Below are 26,234 nucleotides of genomic sequence, written 5' to 3' on the forward strand. Positions count from 1 at the left end.
ACAAAAGTCAATATAATCTGCATAAGCTAATCTATCACACCTAGCCTCCCCAGTCCCTGCTTTAAACCATTGTCAACTTCAAAAGGACCCCGTTACTTCCCCTCCAATCCGTACTCTGCCCTTCATATTCCTGTAACACATTTTTGTTAGGCATAAGCTTCTCTGGTATCCTGAATTCTCTCCATATCCTCCACAATGCCTCTCGTTGTATACTGTCATATGCCTGCTTAAAAATCTATAAAGGCGTGCTAAGTCTTTATCATATTCCCAATATTTCTCAAGAATCTGCCTAACAATAAATATTTGGTCTATGGTTGATCTAGACGTTCTAAACCCTGATTGGTATTCCCTACTATGCTCAGTGTGTCTCTTCAGTCTATTATACAATAGCTTAGCTACAATCTTATATCCGACAGTTAAGAGACAAATGCCTCCATAATCTCCACATTCCATTCTATCACCTTTCTGGTGAATTGGCACAAACAGTCCCTCCCTCCATTCCTCAGGCATTTCTTCTCTTCTCCAAATTCCAATCACTATTTTTGCCATTGCTTCTTGTAGTTGTCTTCCTCCATGCTTCAGTAGTTCTGCACTAATTTCGTCAATGCCAGCAGACTTATTATTCTTTAGGTAATTATTATTTCTAGAATTTCTTGTTCTGGTATGTTGTTCTTTTCTTCATTTCCAGAAATTCAGACATTAAAAAATCCAACTTTTCCAATATATTTGATCTTCCTTCATCATAATTATTCATTCTGTGTATGAATCTGCAATTTTCTCCGTATCTGCACTATCCCCTAGCATCGTATGTACAGTACTTTTCTCTTGCACTGTATTTTGGGAGCTGATGCTTGCAAATTCTTTGCTGACACTCCATAGCACGGTGATGGCTTGTCTTTTTCTTCACCTCATGTTCTTTGTTCCTTTCTTTATTGTTTCTTTTTCTATTTTGTATTTTATTATTTAATTGATTATTTAATTGATTTTTGATTCATGGCTACAGGGTGCATGTATTTACATTTTTTGTTGAACTTACATCCTTTTCCTTCTTTTAGGTTTTTGCATATTTTTGGATGTAGATCTCTGGCATTCATCCTCATAGCCACCCGTCTAGGTATGCACACAGGTTTGTGGATTTACTATACTATACCACACCTTACACAGTTTCCATGCTTTAGGCATTCTTTTTCCCATTGCATCAATTATATATTCACAATGTTCACCTTATTCATTTCTTTGTCGGAATATGTTGATTGATGTAAATTTTCTTTATAAGTCTCTTGACCACTTGAATTTTATTTGGAACTCCTTCAATTACTTTCATGATATTTTCTGCTGATTTATTCCAGTTTGATGGATCATATCCTTCCAATATGTCTATGAATACTTTTTGTATCTTTTTGATTAGGGATGTTATTGATCTCCATAGATGAGACATCCCTTTCCTACTGACTCTCATATTGCATATCTGCAATGCAAGCAAGATTTTCCCATCTCTTGCCATTGTTGGAGCTTACTGCCATCCTGATCAAATTTACAATAATTCACTCGACAAACTAACTTAGTAGATGCTTTATCCTACTATTTTCACACTAATCTTATCACCAACAATTCACGAACACTCCTAGATATAATTCGTTTTCTAGTCGTATGTTAAACACGTGATATCGGCTGATTAATCAGACTGTGCACAGGCACGTCTCACCAAGGGAAGGAATAAGGGCGGCGGGTGAAAAGCAAAGAAGACGGTTACGATAGGTACGAGAGGGGTGGAAGAGTTTTAGGCATTCAATAATGGTACTATCAGTTTGATATTTGAGAAGTCTTTGGGTGCACCTCACGTCAATTTACTCGACGACAATCGTACTTCTATATCACCCCAAACGTCATAAGGTCGCCTTAACGGTCTTAAGTATTGAATAAAGATCCTCCAATCTTCAGAGGATTCTTTGGAATGAGATTAATTTTCACTGATCATCATAATATCTTGAAATAATCTGTGAAAGCTTTTGGTTAAAACTTTTGTCATCCAGAAATGGAACACTGGCATAGATTTGAAGTTTTGAAACGGTTGGAATATTGTAGTTTGGCATGAAATGGTTGTTTAAATTTTCCGCACATACTGAAAAAATAGGTTAGATGGAAAAAAGTTGGTAAAAAAAACTCGTGTAAAAATTGAATTTTCATTTTAAAGTCATGCCAATTCGAGGACAAAAGGAGGAAGGTTCTATATATTTAATTTAAAGTTGAAAAAAAGGCAGTCTACTATAGAATTTGGATACTAAACCCGAATGAATATGGTGGGTTTCCTCCAAATACTTGTGTTAAAACAATCTGATTCTCGTGAGACTGAAACATTTAAAAGGATAACTTATTATCCTGCTCAACTTCAATACTGAATTTTATAATTAGGATGTCTACTGTTAGCGAGATCAAGGCAAGTTTCAGCATCAGAACGAGATCTATACAAGGTAAAAGTATCATCTACATATCTTTTGTAGAATATGGGGTAAAATACTGAGAGGGCAGCTGTCCAGCAGTTGCTCCTCGAAGTGACACAAAAATATTTGCGAACGTTGGGCCCGAAGGGAAACCCATCGCCAAACCATCAACTTGTTTAAAAGCATTTATAAAAATGAAGGCTGTGTCCAGCACAGCAAGTTCAAAAAATCTCTAAGATCATCCGAGTTAAAATTGTGGAAGAGGGTATTTGTTTTGTTTTGTTTGTATGGTGCTTTTACGTTGCATGGAACCAGTGGTTATTCAGCAACGAGACCAACGGCTTTACGTGACTTCCGAAACCAACCACGTCGAGAGTGAACTTCTATCACCAGAAATACACATCTCTCACTCCTCAATGAAATGGCCAAGATCGAACACGCGACCACCGAGGTGGAACGCTAATACCATACCAACCACGCCGCTGAGGCGCTGAAGAGGGTATTAGTATACGGAAACGTTAATGGTCTCTTGAACAGGAACATTTGTGAATAGAGACTCGACATCGAGGCTGGCCATAAGTAGGTCTGAGTCTTGAGGGAGAATGGCGTTCTTGAACGTGTAGGAGTTCGTCAACGTATATTCATTTTTGGTGAGAGGGTCTAGAAGAGGAACCAGAAATTTTGCCATTTTATAATTAGGGGCGTCGTAGGTTGTCAAAATAGGCCTTATAGGGACACCTTTATGAGTTTTTGGGTAGACCATATAAGACACCGAAAGAACCACCTGTGCTAAAAAGGGATCTAAAAACCTCATCAGAAATAGTATTATTCTTTTTAAAGTTATTTAAAGACGGTTATTTATCCTCGATTTTGAAAATAGTGCTAAAATAGTAGCGGTCTCCAAGTGATTGAAATTTGGCGGGATCGCTTAAGATATTAGCTTTATTATAATAAGTTCTCTCGATCCAGAATGGACTGTACCTTTCCCCTTGTCTGGACGAGTAATGACATTATCTTTGTTTGAAGCCAGTTTTCAAGATTTCCTAATCACTTCTCTGGAAGAAAGGAGTCCAACAAATTATTAATGACCAATAGGTATTTTGAGCCAACTGCGACATCTCCATTTGAATTCTATTTATATTAGTGTTTATTGGTAGGATTTTTAATCTGTGGAATAATTCCACCGGGAGAAAGAATCTGGAATATGACGGTCGATAATTAGGTAAGCAGAAATCAAGACCAAGAGATAGCAAAAACTCTCTCTGCTTGAAAGCACATATTTGGAAAATTAAAAAACAGTACCGGAATTTTTTATTGAAGGTAGAAATAGTAATGCCGAGTTTTTTTTTTTTTTTAGTTTTTTCTCGTGAACTCTTTGGTTAGTGATACAAAAGTGTGAATATTTTCATTTACAATATCTTTGAAAATTATTAAATCAATAATAGAAAGAGAGCGACTAATAGGTTGGTATAGGGTATCATACATTGTGAACCATTTGGTTATAGTTTTCAGTTTTACATCAATTTCCATGGCCAATAATTTCTTGGTAGTATCAGTATATTGTTGTTGTTCAACTGGCAGTATTGGAGAAAATCTCTGTCCAAGCGAGCTTTTGCGAGTCTTCTTGCGGTCTTCTCCAGAAACCGACGACATTCCTGTAGTAGTGGGAGGCAGTATGTCGTTCTTACGTACTCGTGGGCATTAGTACAGCCGTGAAGACGGATACGTATAGAAACAGGACGGCGAAGAGTGTACTCCAGACTGACGTGGTGGAAAGGGAACGCTTCCAACATCAGGGTCCGACATAAAGGATACAGGCGGACAGCTAATCCGTCGAAAGGACGATATATGAAGATCAGAGGGCAGTGGAAACAGGCTGGTACATAAAAAACATCTTTTTAGTGCCGACGTTTTCAAGACAACAAGTCTCATTTTCCAGGCTGTAAATAAGAGAATAAGTATTGTAAATTATAAAAACAAAACAAATTATACATTCATCACTGCAGGAGGTACCAACCTATATAGAAAGGAGAAGAAGGGCGAATGGAATAAGGGCAGGTGAAAAGGAAAGAAGACGGTTACGACAGGTAGAGATTGGTGGAGGAGTTTTGGGCATTCAACAATGGTACTGTCTGTTTGGTAGTTAGAGATTCTAGAATAGATAGGGGCTAGCTCGGAAGAGGCCCTTGTTATGATTTTGAATTGATTGTATTCAATGTTGCTACCACATTTTTTGGCATGTTCTCTTATGTTCGAAAATTGGGGATTACTCAATTTATTGCCCGTTCGATAGCTAACGCCTCTGTGATAGTCAGCGCGTACCTTGAGAAGTCTTTGGGTGCAGCCCACGTAAAGTTCCTCGCGAACAACGAGGACAATCGTACTTATATATCACCCCAGACGTCATAAGGTCGCCTAAACGGTCTTTAGCATTGAATAAAGATCAATCTTCAGAAGATTATTTGGAATGAGATTAATTCTGACTGATCATCATATTATCTTGAAATAATCTGCGAAAGCTTTTGAACTAAAACTTTTATCATGCAGAAATGGAACACTGGCATAGATTTCAAGTTTTGGAACGGTTGGAAATATTGTTCTTTGGCAAGAAATGGTTTGTTTAAAATTTTCCGCACATACTGAAAAAATCGGTTAGATGGAAAGAAGTTGGTAAAAAACTCGTGTAAAAATTGAATTTCCTTATTAAAGACATGCCAATTCGAGGATAAATGGAAGGCTCTATATAAAAAGAGTAGACTAGGCATTTAATTTAAAGTTAAAAAAAAAACAGCTACTATAGAAGTTGGATCCTAAACCCGTGAATGTAGGTTTCCTCCAAATACTTGTGTTCAAACATTCTGATTCTCGTGAGACTGTGAAACATTTAAAAAGGATAACTTATTATACTGCTCAACTTCAATACTGAATTTTATATTAGGATGTCTACTGTTAGCGAGATCAAGGAAAGTTTCGGCATCAGAACGAGATCTGTACAAGTAAAAGTATCATCTACATATCTTTTGCAGAATATGGGTAAAGTGGTAAATACTGAGAGGGCAGCTATCCACCAGTGACAAAAATATTTGCAAGAACGTTGGCTCAAAGGGGAACCCATCGCTATACCATCAACTTGTTTAAAAGCAGTTATTAAAAATAAAGGCTGTGTCCAGCACAACAAGTTCCAGAAATCTAAAATCATCTGCGTTAACATTGTGAGTAACTTTAGGCCTAAAGGGCTTTTAAAATGAAAACTCAAAGTAAAAAATAAAAAGAAAAACCATTCGAAAAAAAGCTGATTCGACATCTACGCCGCTAAGTAGACCCGAATCTCTCTCTCTCCAGAATCGTGACAAAATACGACAGGAAGACCTGTAAACTACATACGTCAGGCAGCCTATAGTACACAATTATTGCAACTTGGGTTAACGTCACATATATCCATAGTGCAGCGAAGAGTCCTGCCCATTTAATTAACCATTCGGTGATTCCAAAATTCTTATAATAAGGATTTGCTCTTGACAATGCCATGGAATTTGTAGTGCGGTTTAACCTAAACCTAACCTAAATTTACATATAAGACTGAAATATATGTACCCATTGAACTTTAACATTGCCAAATGCCACGCAAATAAAATAATGTAACTTTGGGAAACATAATAAACCTCTTGTGTCCCGGGAATGGAGTCCACTGAGGCCTGATCGCGACAAGACGGAGCGACAGAACTACACATTACAACTGCTCGAGCGATACTAACTGACACTTGGCCCAGTTGGCCTGGCGGCTGGCGCCGGAGCCCGGCCGCCAATGCAACGTCTCTCTCTGCTGCCTGCACAGCACAGCGGCAGCCAAACGCAGTGTTGGCAGTTAATATTTCAACCATCGGCAAATTTTCTCTGATAATTCTGTAATGAATCTGTAGATGTGAAATAAACTTGAATAAATCTTCAGGATCATACGTTTATTCATAAACCCACTTTTCGTGAATTTGCATATCTTAATTAGGATGAAATGTCTTCTATTTCTCGGCTGTCATCCTGCGTCCAGATTTCCTTGTTGCAATTCATAATTAATCGTTTGTTATAATAATCTCAAAACATGACGTATTTCTTGCCATTTGTTTTGTATGGAACAAACCTGTGTTGCAGTAGGTAACCTACTTATTTTTTTTCTGATGTAAAGTAGGATAACTCTTTCAACTAAAAATTCTTAGCTGGGTAAGTGCAACGTAGCTATGGTGTCGTATGAGGGTTAACATAAAGTCTTTCAAGGAAATTACGAAGCAACCTCGACTTTACTTCATAGTCAAAAGAGACACCAGATGAATTATTGAGGAAGTTGATTCTTTATCCAGTTACATCTGAATCAACAGGAAATCTTTTCTCATCTGAGAGGCAGCTTAAAAAGATCCAGACTGTTTAGTTAAAATAACTTTAATTCTTGTGCATCAATAGAGCTTCATTTCTCAGCTCGCTCCTTACTTTGATACCAAGAGACTATCCTCCAGAGGTTTGAAGAATCCTCGAGGTTCCTTTATTTTCTTTACTGGTGTCTTTTCAACACGAGCTTTTCTGGGATGGCCTTCCACAACAATTTATATATATATATATATATATATATATATATATATATATATATATATATAGTATATGCTTAAAAAATCACAGTAGATGCACGTGACTTCATTAAATAGCGAATACCACAGGAAAATGACAGGCAGAAATCCAAGTTCTTTCGTATTTACTAAGACAAATTGTCAAAAGGAACGAATGAAATACAGTGGAAAGAAAATTATCAGTAAACAACAAAATCAAGAATACCAGATGTTTAATTGTCAAAAGGGTAAAAATTAAAGAGATAATCCAGGATTATCAGATATCACACGGTCACAAACTTAAACATATATTTAACCCTAACAGAAACTACAACGTATCGTATCGTTCATACACCTCCGTAGAAAGTCAAGTCGAAGTTTCAGTTTGTGAGCGATGATAAGAGCATTACAGAAAGATGTCAGGAATAGAACAAGCTCGGAAAATTCACAAAAGATACAAGGAAACATATGCACTATATAACACTTAAACTTAAAAGAAATATACACGAAATAAAATCAAATAAAAATGAATTGTGTATTAGAAAGAATCACATACACAAAATAGAAGGGAATTAAAAAAAAAGGGGGTGGGGTGGGGGGGTGGCTGATTTTAAAAACTGCAAAATATAACTGAAAGAAAAAATATTAAAAACAATAAGAAAAGTAACAGACACACTTGTGGGACTAGCACTAACTTTTCAAAGCAAGAGCAAGGCACACAACTACAAATTCACACAAACCAATAGACCAGAGAACCGAAAATATAAAGAACTAAACGAGGCAATAGCAATGGAACAGCCATAGTTTGGTGATGAAGAAAAGGAACTTTCAATTTAATATTTAGGATCTCGATTCTGATGTTTTTTTTGCTTGGCCTATAATTTTGATATAATCTTACTTAATAGGTGTTTTACAATTGTATGGCAGCTGGTTTCTGATGGCTTTTAGACCAATTCTGGGTTGGGTTGGACAGTCTGCAACCAGTGCGACAACTTATTTCAATATGGGAATCCGCTTTTACCTTGAATAGACGTCGGGTCGAACCCACATAAATTACCCGAATTACATACGGGACACTTATACTCATATACTCAAGATTGGCTCTAATGTCTGATTTAATTTAATCATAGGATGTACCCTGATGATATGACTATGGGGTCACGAAACGTAGGATTAAACTATTCATGGAAATTGCTTGTTTTCCTGCACCTGCTCCTTTTGATATATATATATATATATATATATATATATATATATATATATATATGTATATGTATATATATATATATATATATATATATATATATTAAATGATATATAAAACATATATATATATAATATATATATATATATATTATATATCTATATATATACTAGTATATATATATATATATATATATATATAGTAGTAAAATTGAAAATTGGCAAAATAAAATCTATGAATAATAGATATAATTTGGTTACATCGTCCCATAGTCACCACAGCATTCGTGTCAATGCATCGGCCTGTTCATTTTGGCCACAACCATAAACAGAATCGAAGCATAAATATCAAAGTGGTTTATATTTCATATTTTCGCAGCTCAGTTTAGGATTCAGAGACAAGAGAGATTTCGCCTATTTTAGAGGAAAAATCTGAAAATCTGCAATGCACAAAAAATATGCAATTCCAGAATAATCTGTAGATCTGGCAACACGTTCAACGGGCAACTGAGGAGGTTGCTTCTCTCTCTCTCTCTCTCTCTCTCTCTCTCTCTCTCTCTCTCTTCTCTCTCAGAGAATTTTCGTCTTTATTTCCCCAAACTGTAAGGCTGAGAATTGCGAATCTCACTCCTCAAAGCTTACGTACACCTGCAGTCATTGTATGCTTTGATAAACAAAGTGAATTTGCTCATGCTTTTGTTTCTCAATGACCTTCGTTGTTGCAACGCCAGATCGATCAATCAATCAATTAGAGGATTGGCCAACACTATTTTTTTAGGTAGAATGGGGAAAAAAATGTTTAAACTTAGATTCTCTCGATGTCAGCAATACGAATCTTTGCTCGGTGTTACTTAAGCACAGCATTATGAAATAGCGGACTCTCTCTCTCTCTCTCTCTCTCTCTCTCTCTCTCTCTCTCTCTCTCTCTCCTCAACAGTGACGCCTGATGTTGGGAAGTCAAGGATAGAAGTAGCATATCGAGCAGAGCTCAATAGGCCTATTTTTGATCGCCAGTTGACAGCGGTTACTTTTCTACATTATTTAATACTTAATATCGCTTGATTTCCCACGATAGAAATTGCAAGTGTACTTTAGAAGGAGAAACTGAATTGTGACTAATGTGATATATATTAGATATGAAATTGACTGTGGCAGTGAATTCATAGTGAATTCATAGAACCAGTGCCAATTAATTTATTCTGACCAGTGAATTTATTGTAACTGAATTCCTTGTAACAGTGAATTCGTTCTGAAGAAAGGCAGTATCCTTGTTTTAAAATAAAAAACGTTTAAGTTTCCTAAATAATAATAATAATAATAATAATAATAATAATAATAATAATAATAATAATAATAATAATAATAAGATTTGACCCTCAGCTGTTTCCAGAGGTGGCTCCATACTTTGACGCCATAGAAAATCATGTTTTAATCATATTGCCTTATTTCCTGCATACATAAAAGGTTGAAGAGTCTCCAGACTCGTTCTATAAACATTAACGGGCAACAAATTCGTAACAATGACGCGAATTTTCACATTAAAAATAAGGCTCATGATGAAGTTAATGTAGGCTAATGCATTAAACTGTGTGAACTCGAAATGCCTCTGTTATGAACTTCCGTATTCTCGATCATTTCGATTAGCTCACATCTGTACAAGTGTCAATTCAGATATAATAGTCATAACTACACGTGCGGAAACACAGTTATCATTTCTATAACTGTCAGTGGTTCAAAGCAGACACACACACACACACATATATATACGTATATATATATATATATATATATATATATATATATATATATATGTATGTATATATATATATATATATATATATATATATATATACATATATATAGCTTAAAAAATCACAGTAGATGCACGGGACTTCATAAATAAGCGAATACCACGGGAAATGATAGTCAGGAATCCAAGCGCCTTTTCGTCTTTTATTCAGACATCGTCAAGGAGCTACTAAAGTACAATCGGAGAGGAAGGCCTACAGGTACAAACAAGATCAGGAATACCAGATGGTTAATTATCAAAAGGGTGTAAAAATTAAAAGGATAACCAGGATTATCGATATCACACGGTCACAAACTTAAACAGATTCTGACCCTAACCGAAATTACAAAGTATCTTTACAGTCCAAAACATGTAAAAACTGAATATATTAATTTTGTTGCTTATATTTATCTACAACTTTTTTCATTATGAAAGCATCAAGTTTAAAAAATAAACCAGACTTAAATTTAGAACATTTCTATTATTTGACTTGATAAAACAAGATTCAATGATATTCCTTTTAACTGTGTCATTACATGGGACTAAGGCTCTTGCTTGACTCCAGTTAATAGGATGGTCTAAATCTCTCATATGTACAAATAATGCATTCGATATTTGCCCAGTTCTCACAGAATATTGATGTTGCTTAAGACGCTGTGAAAGAGATTTGCCAGTCTGTCCGTAATAGATTTTATCACACATTTTGCAAGGAATTTCATATATGCAGCCTGGAAGATCTTTAGGAGAATTTTTTGATTACTAAACTCTTGACATTAACTATTACTGAAAACAACATTTATGTTAAAAAGCTTTTAAAATTCTAGGAATATCTAAAAACCTTTCATCATAAGGTAATTTTAGAATGTTATGCTTACTAAATTCAAGTTTGTCATTAGTTGAATAAAATGTTTTTCTAGCTCTTTTCCATGCCACATCTACAAAAGTCCTTGGGTATTTAAGTTTCAATGCAATATCATAATAGTTTTAATTTCAGCGTCAATAAACTGCGGGCTACAGACACGTAAAGCCCTTAGGAACATCCCAGAAAAAACAGAGAATTTAACATTTTGATGGGTGATTGGAGTAGTAATGAACAAATGACGCTAATATTAGTTGATTTTCGAAAGACTGAAAAGGTGAAATTTCTATCATTTCTATGGACAGTTACATCAAGAAAATTCAAATTACAATTTCTTTCTTCCTCTACAGTAAAATTTTATAGAAGGGACTAAAATTACTGAGATTATTAAGGAATTCCTGGAGGTTTTCGTGAACTGGCCAAATACAGAAGATTTTGAGTGTCGACACAGTCCAAAATCTCAAAATCCTTTGTTATTTAGAAAATTGATGAACAAAACCTATGCCCTGATGATATCAATATTGTAAAGGTATTGTGTATGGTGCTATGAGTAAACCTTCTCCCCCTAATGTACCCGTGAGATTTCTCCAGGCTTTTAAGAAAATTAAAGAAGACGAAACAGTGAAGGTGACAAAAGCAGATAAATCTAATGCAGTGGTAATTATGAATAAAAGTGACTATATAAGTAAAATAATGACATTGCTAAATGACACTGATACTTATACGAAACTGAGGTCTGACCCTACACAGACAGTTAACTCCCATTTTAATAAACAAATTTAAATCCATTTTGAAGGGCTTGGACCATTTAATTAAACAGTTTACACCGCAATGCGCCTCCCTACCTTACATGTATGGTTTAGTCAAGACACATAAAATCAATAACCCTATCAGACCAATCATTAGTTCAGTGGGCTCAGTTTCGTATAATTTATCTAAATGGCTTGTAAAAATTCTTACTCCTTTGGTAGGAAATATTTCTAACACGAATGTTAAAAACAATGTTGATTTTATAAACAAATTGAATAGTTTAAATTTGAATTATGATTTTAATATGGCTAGTTTTGATGTTGTCTCTTTATTTACAAAAAAGTGCTAGATGACTACGTGAATATTTGGAAGAGGAATTAGAGCGTCATGACATTCCCTTAAGTGTAGAAAATCTCATTAGTCTCATAAGGTTATGTATCAAAGATAGTAAATTTTGTTTCAATGGGGAATTTTTTTGTACAAAAGTTTGGCATGGCCATGGGTAAACCCTTATCTCCTGTCCTTAGCAATATTTACATGGAATTTTTGAGACAAACTCTTACCAAGAATTTTGCTTTTGCCCCAAAGTTATTTGGTTTAGATACGTGGATGATATCTTCATGTATTTGGCCAGTTCACGAAAACCTCCAGGAATTCCTTAATAATCTCAGTAATTTAGTCCCTTCTATAAAATTTACTGTAGAGGAAGAAAGAAATTGTAATTTGAATTTTCTTGATGTAACTGTCCATAGAAATGATAGAAATTTCACCTTTTCAGTCTTTCGAAAATCAACTAATATTGCGTCTTTTGTTCATTACTACTCCAATCACCATCAAAATGTTAAATTCTCTGTTTTTTCTGGGATGTTCCTAAGGGCTTTACGGTGTCTGTAGCCCGCAGTTTATTGACGCTGAAATTAAAACAATTTATGATATTGCATTGAAACTTAAATACCCAAGGACTTTTGTTAGATGTGGCATGGAAAAGAGCTAGAAAAACATTTTATTCAACTAATGACAAACTTGAATTTAGTAAGCATAACATTCTAAAATTACCTTATGATGAAAGGTTTTTAGATATTCCTAGAATTTTAAAGCTTTTTAACATAAATGTTGTTTTCAGTAATATTAATGTCAAGAGTTTAGTAATCAAAAATTCTCCTAAAGATCTTCCAGGCTGCATATATGAAATTCCTTGCAAAAAGTGTGATAAAATCTATTACGGACAGACTGGCAAATCTCTTTCACAGCGTCTTAAGCAACATCAATATTCTGTGAGAACTGGGCAAATATCGAATGCATTATTTGTACATATGAGAGATTTAGACCATCCTATTAACTGGAGTCAAGCAAGAGCCTTAGTCCCATGTAATGACACAGTTAAAAGGAAGGATTATTGAATCTTGTTTTATCAAGTCAAATAATAGAAATGTTCTAAATTTAAGTTGGTTTACTTGGTTTAAACTTTGAAACTTGGGCTTTCTAAATGAAAAAAGTTGTTGTAGATAAATATAAGCAACAAAATTAATATATTCAGTTTTTACATGTTTTGGACTGTAAATATACTTTGTAATTTCGGTTAGGGTCAGAATCTGTTTAAGTTTGTGACCGTGTGATATCCGATAATCCTGGATTATCCCTTTTAATTTTTACCCTTTTGATAATTAACCATCTGGTATTCCTGATCTTGTTGTACCTGAGGCCTTCCTCTCCAATTGTACTTTAGTAGCTCCTTGACGATGTCTGAATAAAGATGAAAGCGCTTGGATTCCTGACTATCATTTCCCGTGGTATTCGCTTATATATATATATATATATATATATATATATATATATATATATATATATATACTATATACAAAATAGAATTATATATTTCAAAAGCAGATTGAGACCGAAGGTGTCTTCTGTTTGTCCAGCGGAATAAACTGAAGTACTAAAAGAAGAAGAAGAAAGAAGAAGAAGAAAATTAGCAATTAATGAAAACCGAAAACAAGTGGCGGTCTGATGACAAAGGATCTTTTTAGACTTTCCGCCTGGCAGTAGTCCAGGGTCAGACCCGTAATCGTAAGGGTAGTGCCGTCAGTGCACCTCACATGTGCGCTGTAGGTACTAATCTAAAGTCCTCTGCAGCCTCCCTTCGGCCCTATCTGCAATCCAGTCATTTCTTTTACTGCACCTTCTCTCCTATTCTCTGTCTTCCATCCTGCTATCCTGAACCCTCTGCCAATACTTTCTTCATAATACAGCTGCTTTGAGGAAGCTATCCTCCCGTGACGCCTTCCAAAACGCCTCTTTGTCAATGTTCCTTGCAGCGCTGAATGACCTCGTAGGTTCCAGCGCTTGCCATCAGGCCTCGCTCTCATATTCCCCTCCCCCCTCTCCAGTCTCTGATTATATCATATATATTATATATTATATATATATGATATATATATATATATTATATATATATATATATATAATATATATAGATATATTATATATATTATATAATGAAAATATACATAATCAACACGTAATGAACGTGTGGAAACAGTTATTAAATTCTGACCGCCACCAGGATCGAACCCAGTCTTTTAATTGAAAGGTTTCGTTGGTGGAGCCCTTGCCTTTCAATTGAAAGACCTGGGATCGATTCCAGTGTGAGTCAGAAATGTATGTAGTATGCATGCATGCATAACGTTTGTTGTGAGTTGATCACGTACCCATCGACATATCCATTCGGGCTGAGGAGGAGGAACACCTGCAGACTGGATGATGACGAAGGCGAAGCTCACGTGTCGGCAAAATCGCTTCCCGTTTTGCACACAAACAGCAGCAGACCCATCACGGCTGCTGCTGCTGTCTGGAAAATTTCCGCATTTGTTGGAACTGAATAATTAGATATTGGCGCCACTTGTCGAGTGACCTCGACATTACAGCGTTGCTCTAAAGCGTCCTCCGTGAATCATACATTAGCTTTCACATGACTTTGTGCGTCGATGCTTTCACTTCCTGAATTCATACCAACCTCCTCCTCCTCCTCCTCCTCCAATCAGAAGGCAACTCAACACCTAAGTCTGAGTCACAAGAGCAGCCATTCCTGATGTTAATCACCATTTTGACCCTGCTGCGTGGTAGTGCCGTCAGTGTATCTTAAGTGTAGGCGTTACTTAAGGTTCTTTGCAGCGTCCTCTCTGGCCCTTAGCTACAACCCCCTTTCAGTCCTTTTACTGTACCTCCGTTCATATACTCTTTCTTCCATCTTACTTTCCTTAACCCTCTTCTAACCATTGTTTCAAAGTGCAACTGTTTTGAGGTTTTCCTCCTGTTACACCTTTCTGAACCTTTTGCTGTCAATTTTCCTATCCCAGTGCTTGGCCTTTGGCCTAAACTCTATATTCCATTCCACAAACGATTCTTGATGGTAATCCCTGATCGGAAAAACAAATTTCCCTCGACTTTTGTTAAAACAAGGTCGAAATTATGTCGAATTATGTTGCTCTCTCTCTTTCTCTGTCGATGTCTGACGTTAACCTGGTGGTTTTTCTTTAACGTGAATCTCATTATTTCGAAGTTATCAGTTGTGCGCCGTCATCTTACTTTGTCCATAATTGTGACCCTTCGTTTTACTGTCTTTAAATGAGCGATGTTTCGAAGATATGCAGATTGATTCCATCCTCGGGAATTAGACTAAATATAGAAATGGATCATGTTGCGGACCAATTTTTCGAAAAACCTTTATTCGAAAGGCAATTGTACGAAATTTTTTTTGTTTTTTTCGGAAACTAATAATCGAAACAATAGCTCGAATGTATAATTGTTCGAATTTACAGTTGATCGAAATACAAAATATTCGAATTAGCAGTTTTTTTCGAAATGGAATATTGTTCGAATCCATGAGTAACGTCGACTTGTTGAAAAACCCCGAACGGCAATTTTGTATGTCGCACTTCTCTCTCTCTCTCTCTCTCTCTCTCTCTCGTCTCTCTCTCTCTCTCGTCTCTCAAATCTCTCTCTTCTCTCTCAAAGTGTTGTTATTCGAGAAACAACTCGTTTGTATTTTAGTTACTTTAAATAAAAAAAAATAAATAAACATCAAAATAAATCGTTAACCCTTAAAACCTTGAAGTTCCCATTGTTATTTTAGACGGTTTTCCATTTAGTAGAGAAGCTCTTAAACCCAATCATGGCTGAGTTCGTTCAAAGTGAACAAGGAAAGCCCATGTTATTAGTGAATGGACATTTATTTGTTAAAGACAAGCAAATACAAGATAAAATCTGCAAAATGACTGTAAATGTCGCGCTACAACAGTCAAAGATGTTACCGTTTCTAAAGAACATAATCATGCAGGCGATCCAACTGGCGTAGAGGTGCGGAGATTTGTTGAAAAAGTGAACGACGACGCAAAAGGTCACGTGACTCCCCTCATTCTATAATTGCAAATGCATCTTCGGATCTTAGCGCATCTGGAGCTCATTGATTGCCTACTGTCAACAGTATTAAGCGCTCAATTAGAAGGGTTCGCTTAGAAGAAAATCGTGGACTATCTACACCCAATCATGGGAAGGATATGGAGTAGTACATGAAGACTTTCAAAAATGAGGGTTTTCTTTTTTTGACTCAGTCAGGAAGAAGAGAGTTTTCAGTCAAAATTCGAATGCTATTAGCATTGGCATTTATCCAGAAGAAAGAGTCACTGAAAACATTTGAAAATTTAGTAGAAGAGAGTTATTTTCACCTGAATTACTTCCGGTAATAGATTATTCTGAAAATAAATTGTGCAAAGATATGTTAAGAAAACTTTAATAAATTAAACTAAATTAATCGTTTATTAACATTAATCCTATTCTCCTATATGGTCAGATAAAGTATGTTATAGAATCGAAAAATATTCAATTCGAAAAACTGCTTGTTCGAATATTTTGTGTTTCGATCAATGAACTATTGTTTTCGAATATTTGGTTTTTGAAAAAAAGGAAAAAAACTTTTCTAACGTTGCTTTTCGAATAATGGATTTTCGAAAAATTGTCCGCCAATCGTTTTCTCTCAACCTCGGAAGTTATTCCAAAGTCAAGTGAATTCGTTATGAGCGGCTGGATTTTGCTTCATTAACGCTTGTCACCATAAATGGGAATGGAGTAGTATATAAAATTGAGGCCAAAGCCAATCGCTGGGGCCTATGAGGTCATTCGGCACTGAAAGATGACTTTTGACTTTTGAAAAGAACGGAAAGTGAATGCGCACCAAATCTCTGTTACTGTCGCTTCGAGAGAAATCGCCCGAATCGAATCTGAGTCTCAATTCTCGTGCGAGAAATAATTTCTCTGGCTCCTCCTCCTACTCCTCCTCCTCCTCCTCCTTCTGCCCATCTCTCCTGTCGGGATTTTCCTTACGAGCAACTTTGAAACGACAGATTATTCGTCAAAATTTCGATCACGAGAGAGGAGTTACTTGCTTGCTCGCAAATGTATACATTCCCGCGATCCCCTGACCTTCAGCCTACGTGCACACTATCGCTCTCTCTCTCTCTCTCTCTCTCTCTCTCTCTCTCTCTCTCTCTCTCTCTGTTTGTTTTACCGTACCACAATGAAATTTTTCGAGAAAAAATATTTACATATCTATATGTATGTATGTATGTATGTATGTATGTATGTATGTATGTATAAATGTATGTATTTACGTATGTGTGTGTGTATTTTCATTTCCTAATATGAGGCCATCATTATTATAATTCCCGCAGCAAGAGAAGGAAGGCTCCCGAAGAAAACAAGACAGGTCTCCTCACCGACACATTCATATATAGCTACTACTTGATGGTGAAAGCTCTCCCTATGAGACAACTTCCACACCGACGGCCTCTTCATTCAGCTCCACAGAAGTTCATGATCTTTGAAATTCCTCCTAAATCTTAATTTTGTCTCCATGAAGGAAGTCAGCATCATATGTAAGAAATGAGTGGAAGAGTAGAGAGAGGAGAGAGAGAGAGAGAGAGAGAGAGAGAGAGAGAGAGAGAGAGAGAGACTTATGATGACCTTGAACTCGTTTCATTATGTGTTCTGCATCGTAAAATATGATCTTCATTTTCACGCCAGTACGGAATCGTTGTCATTTTTACAGAACTATTCTAACCCACAAAACATAATTTACAACTCTATGTTCTCCTTCAGAAAATTCCGAATCAGTAGGAAGAGATTTGCATATCTCTCCCTAGGGGTGGAGAGGTTTGTCGCCAGAAGAGCTGACAAGGTCTCACAGAAGACGTTCTTGGGGCAACTGAACGGACGAATAATTTATTTGACCCTAATCTGTTTAACAGAAACTCTGATAAGGTCTTTAAATGTGAGTCCATTCAATTTTTATGGTGTCATTTTGTTTTGCTTCCAATATTTCCTTTGGTAATTCATTGAGCTGCTGTGGCAGATTTCCTGAGAACTTTTAAGCGGACTTTGAACTCTGGAGTTAGGTGGAAGATCCCTCTTCGTCAGGATCAGACTTATTACACATCAAGTCTATTGTTCTCTCCCTGAAGCAGCTGTGATGACCACTTCTATTTTGACGCCTATTTTGACGCCCTTTCTCCAATAATAATAATAATAATAATATACTTAGGAAGCAGACCCTCTCTCAAGCATACTTTATTAAAAGTAATGGCTACTTCAGCAGCGTTACACTTGTAGAGATTCTTCTCTATTTTGCGAATAGCGGCTTTTTCAGTGCTACTTAAACAGGCTAGTAGAGCGCCTATAGAGGTCATGGTAAAATACAGGGTCAAAATAGGTGTATATATTTGAATTTTACAGATAAACTATGATACCATAGTCATCAAGTCATTAACGATTTTCTCTCTCTCTCTCTCTCTCTCTCTCGCTCTCTCTCTCTCTCTTTTCTTAAAGCGAGCTTTCGTCTGGAGCTGCCAGACATCCTCGGGCGGGCTGGGAAGCTGAGGGTGGACTGATCTTGGTGCGGTGTCCGTCCTCCTTATATATGTGGTTGACAGCAGGGGGTCTGCCCCATGCTTGTCTCCTATTGGCTGGTGGCGGTGAGTCTTGTTTTCATTGGCTGCCTGAGCCAGGTCTCAAGCCACTTTCTTCGGGCCGATGGTTGCGTTGCAGCATATCCTGCAGCCGCCTGGACCTCCTAAGCGGCGCTGTAACATTGATGGGCGTTGCGCTACGCTGTGGGACGTCACGGCTACTTTGATTTCCATCGGCTGCAGGAGTACCTCGTTCGGGGGCGTTGTCATCCATAGAGTTGTCATGATCGGTGGTGTCATTGTTGGTGGCAGGTCTTCTCATACTCGTAGGGAGGAGAAATTCTTCCTGCGTCGTATTCAGAGTAGGTTTTATTTGCTGGATGAGTAGCGCCTCCAGCAGGCGCAACCGACGGGCATCAGGGGCCTTCCCGATGATCTTCGTGTTCTTTATGATGACATCTCGGGAGATGCCTCGTGATGTTTGGTGCGGGCGTGATTCTTTATAGCCCCCTCTTGGGCGTGGCACGAGAGTCTCTTCGACAGTCGCATGGTAGTCATACCTACGTAGGCGCCGCTGCATTCGCGGACTGTTCATGTATATTGGTACACTACATGCGTCTGCTTCAGGGGGTCTCGTACCTGTGGAGAGGGGTTATTTTTCATATAAGATCGCGCGTCCTCCGATTCTGGTAATATATGATTAGGTCGATATTCTTGGTGTCGTCAGTCGGGGATACATTATCGGAAATAATTTTCTTAATGGCGTCCTCTTCTTCACGGTAATGGGAACTCATGAAGGCTTTGTAGTACAGCTTGATATTATCCTGGGGGCGGGGCTGCGGGCTCTCACTACCGTACCATTTCTCCAGGGCTGTGCGGACTTCCTTGCTGATTAATTTTTTCTTTATTTGAGTACCCATTATTCACAAGTACTTGGGAGGCGCGGTCGAGTTCCTGGTGAGTGTCCTGCCAGGTTGAGCAGTGGGAGAGGGCCCTCCTGACGAAGGCCCTGACGGTGGTGCTTTTGAATCTGGCGGGGCACTCGCTGTCTCCGTTGAGGCAAAGTCCTAAATTGGTTTTCTTTGTGTAGACTGAAGTACGGAGACCGTCTTCCGTCTTGCTTACAAGGACGTCGAGGAAGGGGAGCCGATCGTCGGAGCTGCGTTCGACTGTGTAATTCAGCACACTACACTGCTGAAATGCTTGACGGAGGGCTTCTACCTCATCCTCGGCGTCGACTTGCACAAAGATGTCGTCAATATAACGTCCATATCTGCGGGGTTGACTGCATGACCTGGCGAAGACCCGTTCCTCCACGGTGCCCATATAAAAGTTAGCGAAGAGAACCCCCAGTGGGGAGCCCATCGCCACGCCGTCCTTTTGGCGGAACATCTGGCCACGGTGGGTGGAGAAAGGGGCCTTCTTGGTGCATATCTCCAGCAGCGTACGGAGCGAGGCTTCCGGTATGTTGAGGGGCGCCGTCGACTGATTCCTGTAGACACGATCAAGTATTATATCTATGGTTTCGTCGACAGGCACGTTCGTAAATAGGGACTCTACATCCAGCGAGGCGATAATCCCGGTACCAGGGGCGTCCTTGATGGCTTCTAAGAACTCTGCCGAAGACTGCAGGCTGTACCGACTCGGGACGTAAGGGGTCAAAATTTGGTTGAGGCGTTTAGCCAAGGCGTACGTAGGGGCGGGCGTCTGGCTGATGATCGGCCGGAGGGGGTTTGTTTTCCTTGTTTGTGGGTTTTTACATTGCCATATAAATAACCCAGGCTGTAGTCTCCTTGTATGGGCGGGAGGTGCACAGCATTTGTTGCAGCATTCACTGCGCTGATGATTCGTTAGCCTCCCTCTTGATGTCGTCTGTCGGGTTCCTCGTCAGGCGCTCGAAACTTGCTCTCGTCAGACAAAACAGCATCCAGCTTCTCGTGATATTCGGCAGTATCAATCAAGACGAAGGCTGCTGTCTTGTCCGCGCGTCGCACCGTGATGTTCACTTTCTCCTTCAGTTCCTTCGCTGCTTTCTTCATCTCCTTGGTGAGGATCCCGCTGGAGTGCGAGCCCCTCTCTGTAAGAGCTTCAGCAAGTAGGAGGGGTTGAAGGGCGTCGGTAGTTCTCACGGTGCTCCGGGCTTCGAGTTGCTGGATGGAGTCTAGGAGCAACTCGATTTCGAGTCTCTTGTCATGAGGCCTGGGTCTCGAAATGAAGTGGCAATTAAGACCCAGCTTCAGAAGGGCGTCTTGATCGGGAGTGGGGTCGTAATCGGTAAGGTTAATGTATCCTTGGGTTCGTTCAGGGATGCGGAGTTTGCCGCCGTTCAGGGAGATGAGCTTTCGCCCAAGGGCACCTCTCATCCGCTAGTTTTCATGTCGTCCCTCCTGAATGGCGGGACCGAGGCTTCTCTCGATGTTCCCAGGGTACGTTGGTTCCTCTCCTACTGGGTTGTCTACATCCATGGGTATGTCACGTTCAGGATTTTCAAATTCGGTGTCGTCCAGTCCATGACTACCTTCCTCTCGAAGGGCACCAGGACGTACTGCTATAGGTTCCTCTCCTACTCCACTGGTGCCGGGGTCTGCTTCTCACTCTCTCCCACTCCTGCCGCAGTCTCTTGGTCTCGTTCTGGAGGGCACGCAGTTCGGTAGTCTTGATCGCTATTTGCCGCTGTAGGAGGGATTTTCTAAAGCTCCTGGTGTCCTCATTATTTCTGGCTGACGGGTCGTGGTTAAGCCGAATATTAGTGTACTTAGGAAGCAGACCCTCTCTCAAGCATACTTTTTATTAAAAGTAATGGCTACTTCAGCAGCGTTACACTTGTAGAGATTCTTCTCTACAAGAGACTCGAAATCGAGTTGCTCCTAGACTCCATCCAGCAACTCGAAGCCCGGAGCACCGTGAGAAACTACCGACGCCCTTCAACCCCTCCTACTTGCTGAAGCTCTTACAGAGAGGGGCTCGCACTCCAGCGGGATCCTCACCAAGGAGATGAAGAAAGCAGCGAAGGAACTGAAGGAGAAAGTGAACATCACGGTGCGACGCGCGGACAAGACAGCAGCCTTCGTCTTGATTGATACTGCCGAATATCACGAGAAGCTGGATGCTGTTTTGTCTGACGAGAGCAAGTTCGAGCGCCTGACGAGGAACCCGACAGACGACATCAAGAGGGAGGCTAACGGAGTCATCAGCGCAGTGAATGCTGCAACAAATGCTGTGCACCTCCCGCCCATACAAGGAGACTACAGCCTGGGTATTTATATGGCAATGTAAAAACCCACAAACAAGGAAACCCCCTCCGGCCGATCATCAGCCAGACGCCCGCCCCTACGTACGCCTTGGCTAAACGCCTCAACCAAATTTTGACCCTTACGTCCCCGAGTCGGTACAGCCTGCAGTCTTCGGCAGAGTTCTTAGAAGCCATCAAGGACGCCCCTGGTACCGATTATCGCCTCGCTGGATGTAGAGTCCCTATTTACGAACGTGCCTGTCGACGAAACCATAGATATAATACTTGATCGTGTCCTACAGGAATCAGTCGACGGCGCCCCTCAACATACCGGAAGCCTCGCTCCGTACGCTGCTGGAGATATGCACCAAGAAGGCCCCTTTCTCCACCCCACCGTGGCCAGATGTTCCGCCAAAAGGACGGCGTGGCGATGGGCTCCCACTGGGGGTTCTCTTCGCTAACTTTTATATGGGCACCGTGGAGGAACGGGTCTTCGCCAGGATGCAGCACCCCGCATGATATGGACGTTATATTGACGACATCTTTGTGCAAGTCGACGCCGAGGATGAGGTAGAAGCCCTCCGTCAAGCATTTCAGCAGTGTAGTGTGCTGAATTACACAGTCGAACGCAGCTCCGACGATCGGCTCCCTTCCTCGACGTCCTTGTAAGCAAGACGGAAGACGGTCTCCGTACTTCAGTTACACAAAGAAAAACCAATTTAGGACTTTGCCTCAACGGAGACAGCGAGTGCCCCGCCAGATTCAAAAGCACCACCGTCAGGGCCTTCGTCAGGAGGGCCCTCTCCCACTGCTCAACCTGGCAGGACACTCACCAGGAACTCGACCGCGCCTCCCAAGTACTTGTGAATCATGGGTACTCAAATAAAGTTAATCAGCAGGAAGTCCGCACAGCCCTGGAGAATGGTACGGTAGTGAGAGCCCGCAGCCCCGCCCCCAGGATAATATCAAGCTGTACTACAAAGCCTTCATGAGTTCCCATTACCGTGAAGAAGAGGACGCCATTAAGAAAATTATTTCCGATAATGTATCCCCGACTGACGACACCAAGAATATCGACCTAATCATATATTACCAGAATCGGAGGACGCGCGATCTTATTATGAAAAATAACCCCTCTCCACAGGTACGAGAACCCCTGAAGCAGACGCATGTAGTGTACCAATATACATGCCCAGTCCGCGAATGCAGCGGCGCCTACGTAGGTATGACTACCATGCGACTGTCGAAGAGACTCTCGTGCCACGCCCAAGAGGGGGCTATAAAGAATCACGCCCGCACCAAACATCACGAGGCCATCTCCCGAGATGTCATCATAAAGAACACGAAGATCTGCGGGAAGGACCCTGATGCCCGTCGGTTGCGCCTGCTGGAGGCGCTACTCATCCAGCAAATAAAATCCTACTCTGAAATACGACGCAGGAAGAATTTCTCCTCCCTACGAGTATGAGAAGACCTGCCACCAACAATGACACCACCGATCATGACAACTCTATGGATGACAAAAGCCCCGAACGAGGGTACTCCTGCAGCCGATGGAAATCAAAGTAGCCGTGACGTCCCACAGCGTAGCGCAACGCCCCATCAATGTTACAGCGCCGCTTAGGAGGTCCAGGCGGCTGCAGGATATGCTGCAACGCAACCATCGGCCCGAAGAAAGTGGCTTGAGACCTGGCTCAGGCAGCCAAATGAAAAACAAGACTCACCGCCACCAGCCAATAGGAGACAAGCATGGGCAGACCCCCTGCTGTCAACCACAGATATAAGGAGGACGGACACCGCACCAAGATCAGTCCACCCCTCAGCTTCCCTGCCCAGCCCGAGGATGTCTGGCAGTTCCAGACGAAAGCGCGCTTTAAGAAAAAGAGAGAGAGAGAGAGAGAGAGAGAGAGAGAGAGAGAGAGAGAGAGAGAGAAAATCGTTAATGACTTTGATGACTATGGTATCATAGTTTATCTGTAAAATTCAAATATATACACCTATTTTGACCCCTGTATTTTACCATGACCTCTATAGGCGCTCTACTAGCCTGTTTAAGTAGCACTGAAAAAGCCGCTATTCGCAAAAATAGAGAAGAATCTCTACAAGTGTAACGCTGCTGAAGTAGCCATTACTTTTAATAAAGTAATAATAATAATAATAATAATAATAATAATAATAATAATAATAATAATAATAATAATCGTTGTGGTGATCAGTTGCTGGATGACGACCTCCAAGTACCTGACCGTCTTCCCCTTCAATTGGGTTGAATACCTGGTTGCCGGACGAAGCTCCTCTGTTGCCAGAGGTTCCATTTACGTCGTTGTCGTTTATTCCTTCATTTCTTTCCATCATTGATGTCGTAATACCGTGGGACACCAGAGTTGAAGAGAAAGAGAGGGAAAAAATGGATAAGTATCAAGATCTGAAAATAGAAATAAGAAGGATATGGGATATGCCAGTGGAAATCGTACCCATAATCATAGGAGCACATGGCACGATCCCAAGATCCCTGAAAAGGAGTCTAGAAAAACTAGAGGCTGAAGTAGCTCCAGGACTCATGCAGAAGAGTGTGATCCTAGAAACGGCACACATAGTAAGAAAAGTGATGGACTCCTAAGGAGGCAAGGATGCAAACCCGGAACCCCACACTATAAATACCACCCAGTCGAATTGGAGGACTGTGATAGAGCAAAAAAAAAAAAAAAAAAAAAAATAATAATAATATATTATTTATTCAGAGAATTGAATCGAACAAATTCATCGATTAAAAAGCAAAGGAAAAGAGTCCTTGTTGCGCCATTTAACTTCCACACTTGTTGTCACCCCCTCCCCCCCCCCCCCACCCCCCCCCCCCCCCCCCTTGAATGTTAAGCTACCCCAAGGAGGGGATGATTTACCCCAAATCCGCCAGGATTCTGGAAACAAAGAGCTAAACCCGGATATTATCACAGGTGTTGCGGACAATTAACCTTGAGCCGAAATTGGACGACGTCAGGAGGCTAAAACGCAGAACACCGCTCATCAGCCCACTTCTTCCTTTGATCTAATTTTGCAATTCCCTTTAACAGAATAAAAAAAAAAAAAAAAATAATAATAATAATAATAATAATAATTGGTACAAAATACTTGCATTGCTTCATTCAACCACATAATATATATATATCCCTGTGAAACTTTATTATTATAATATATCAGGGATTGAAAAGCAATGGAAAAGAGTCGTTTATTGCGCTTTTAACTTCCACACTTGTTGCTACCCCCCTGGAATGCTAAATTACCCCAATGGGAATAATTTATTTCCCCAATCTGCAACGAGTTCCTCAGACAAAAAGCAAAACCCTGACTGATATCACAGGTGTTTCGGACAATTAACTTTGAGCCGACCTTGGGTGACTTCAGGAGGCTAAAAACGCAGTGCAGGGTTCCTCTGGGCTTCTTACATTCGAAGAGGTTTCATCTTCTTAATAATAATGATAATAAAAATTCTTTAATTTTTCTCAGCGTGTCTAAGATGTCCTTGTTTTCATATAAACGCAATTCCAGACGTGAACTTCCTACAGCACTGAGCACCTTTTCTCTTCATGTGTCAATTCGGTTTTTCAAGACCTTTGAACAATCTGCAGATTTCACTGATTCATTTGTTGGAATCGATTTATAAAAATCAGCAGCTGTCACTGGCTGAATATCAGACAGCTCCATTGCATGCTATGTAACCTCACTACCTGTCTGCCACTTCAGTGTTTTCTTCATTGTTTTTTCATTGCCATAAATGTTCTTCCTGAACTTTTAAAGAAGAACCCGAGATACTCTAATACAAAATAGTTGTAATAATGTTCATGGGAGCCAGGTTATTCTCATAGGTGCGTTTTATCAAGCTGAAACGCATTGCGTTCTTGTCATTTTGTTATTGTAATCTTGGGTCCTGGTCAGTTCAGCCAGTCTGATGGGAAAGGTGCTCTTGACGCTCGTCAAAGTGATGTTAAAGTAGAAAGGACGGATAATTTCGAATTGACTGATGCATGCAGGCATAAGCACACGCCATTTGGGTGTACAAGGGGTTGGGGAAAGCAAGTTGTTCTGCAGAGAGAACAAACTAAACAGAATCAAAGATATTTTCACTTTTTGGAACACATTTCTCATCCATCTTCACCCCTCCGAGGGTTGTTAATGACTGAAGTCGAATCAGTCAGGTAGAATATGGGAGTCCTTTAACAAGCTCATGACAAAATATTCTATGCCTCATTGCAGTAGGTGTCACCCTTTCTCCGTGTCGTTTTTCTTTTTATAGAAAGTGGTTCTATTTTTCCAATATTTCCCTGCATTTTCTTAAAAAGTTCTAAATAGGAAAGGCTATTTTACATCCTTTCTAGAACCATAGTAGTTCCAGATAAACGGAATAACTTCAG

This window comes from Macrobrachium nipponense, chromosome 13 (assembly GCF_015104395.2).
Source record: "Macrobrachium nipponense isolate FS-2020 chromosome 13, ASM1510439v2, whole genome shotgun sequence".
NCBI lineage: Eukaryota > Metazoa > Arthropoda > Malacostraca > Decapoda > Palaemonidae > Macrobrachium > Macrobrachium nipponense.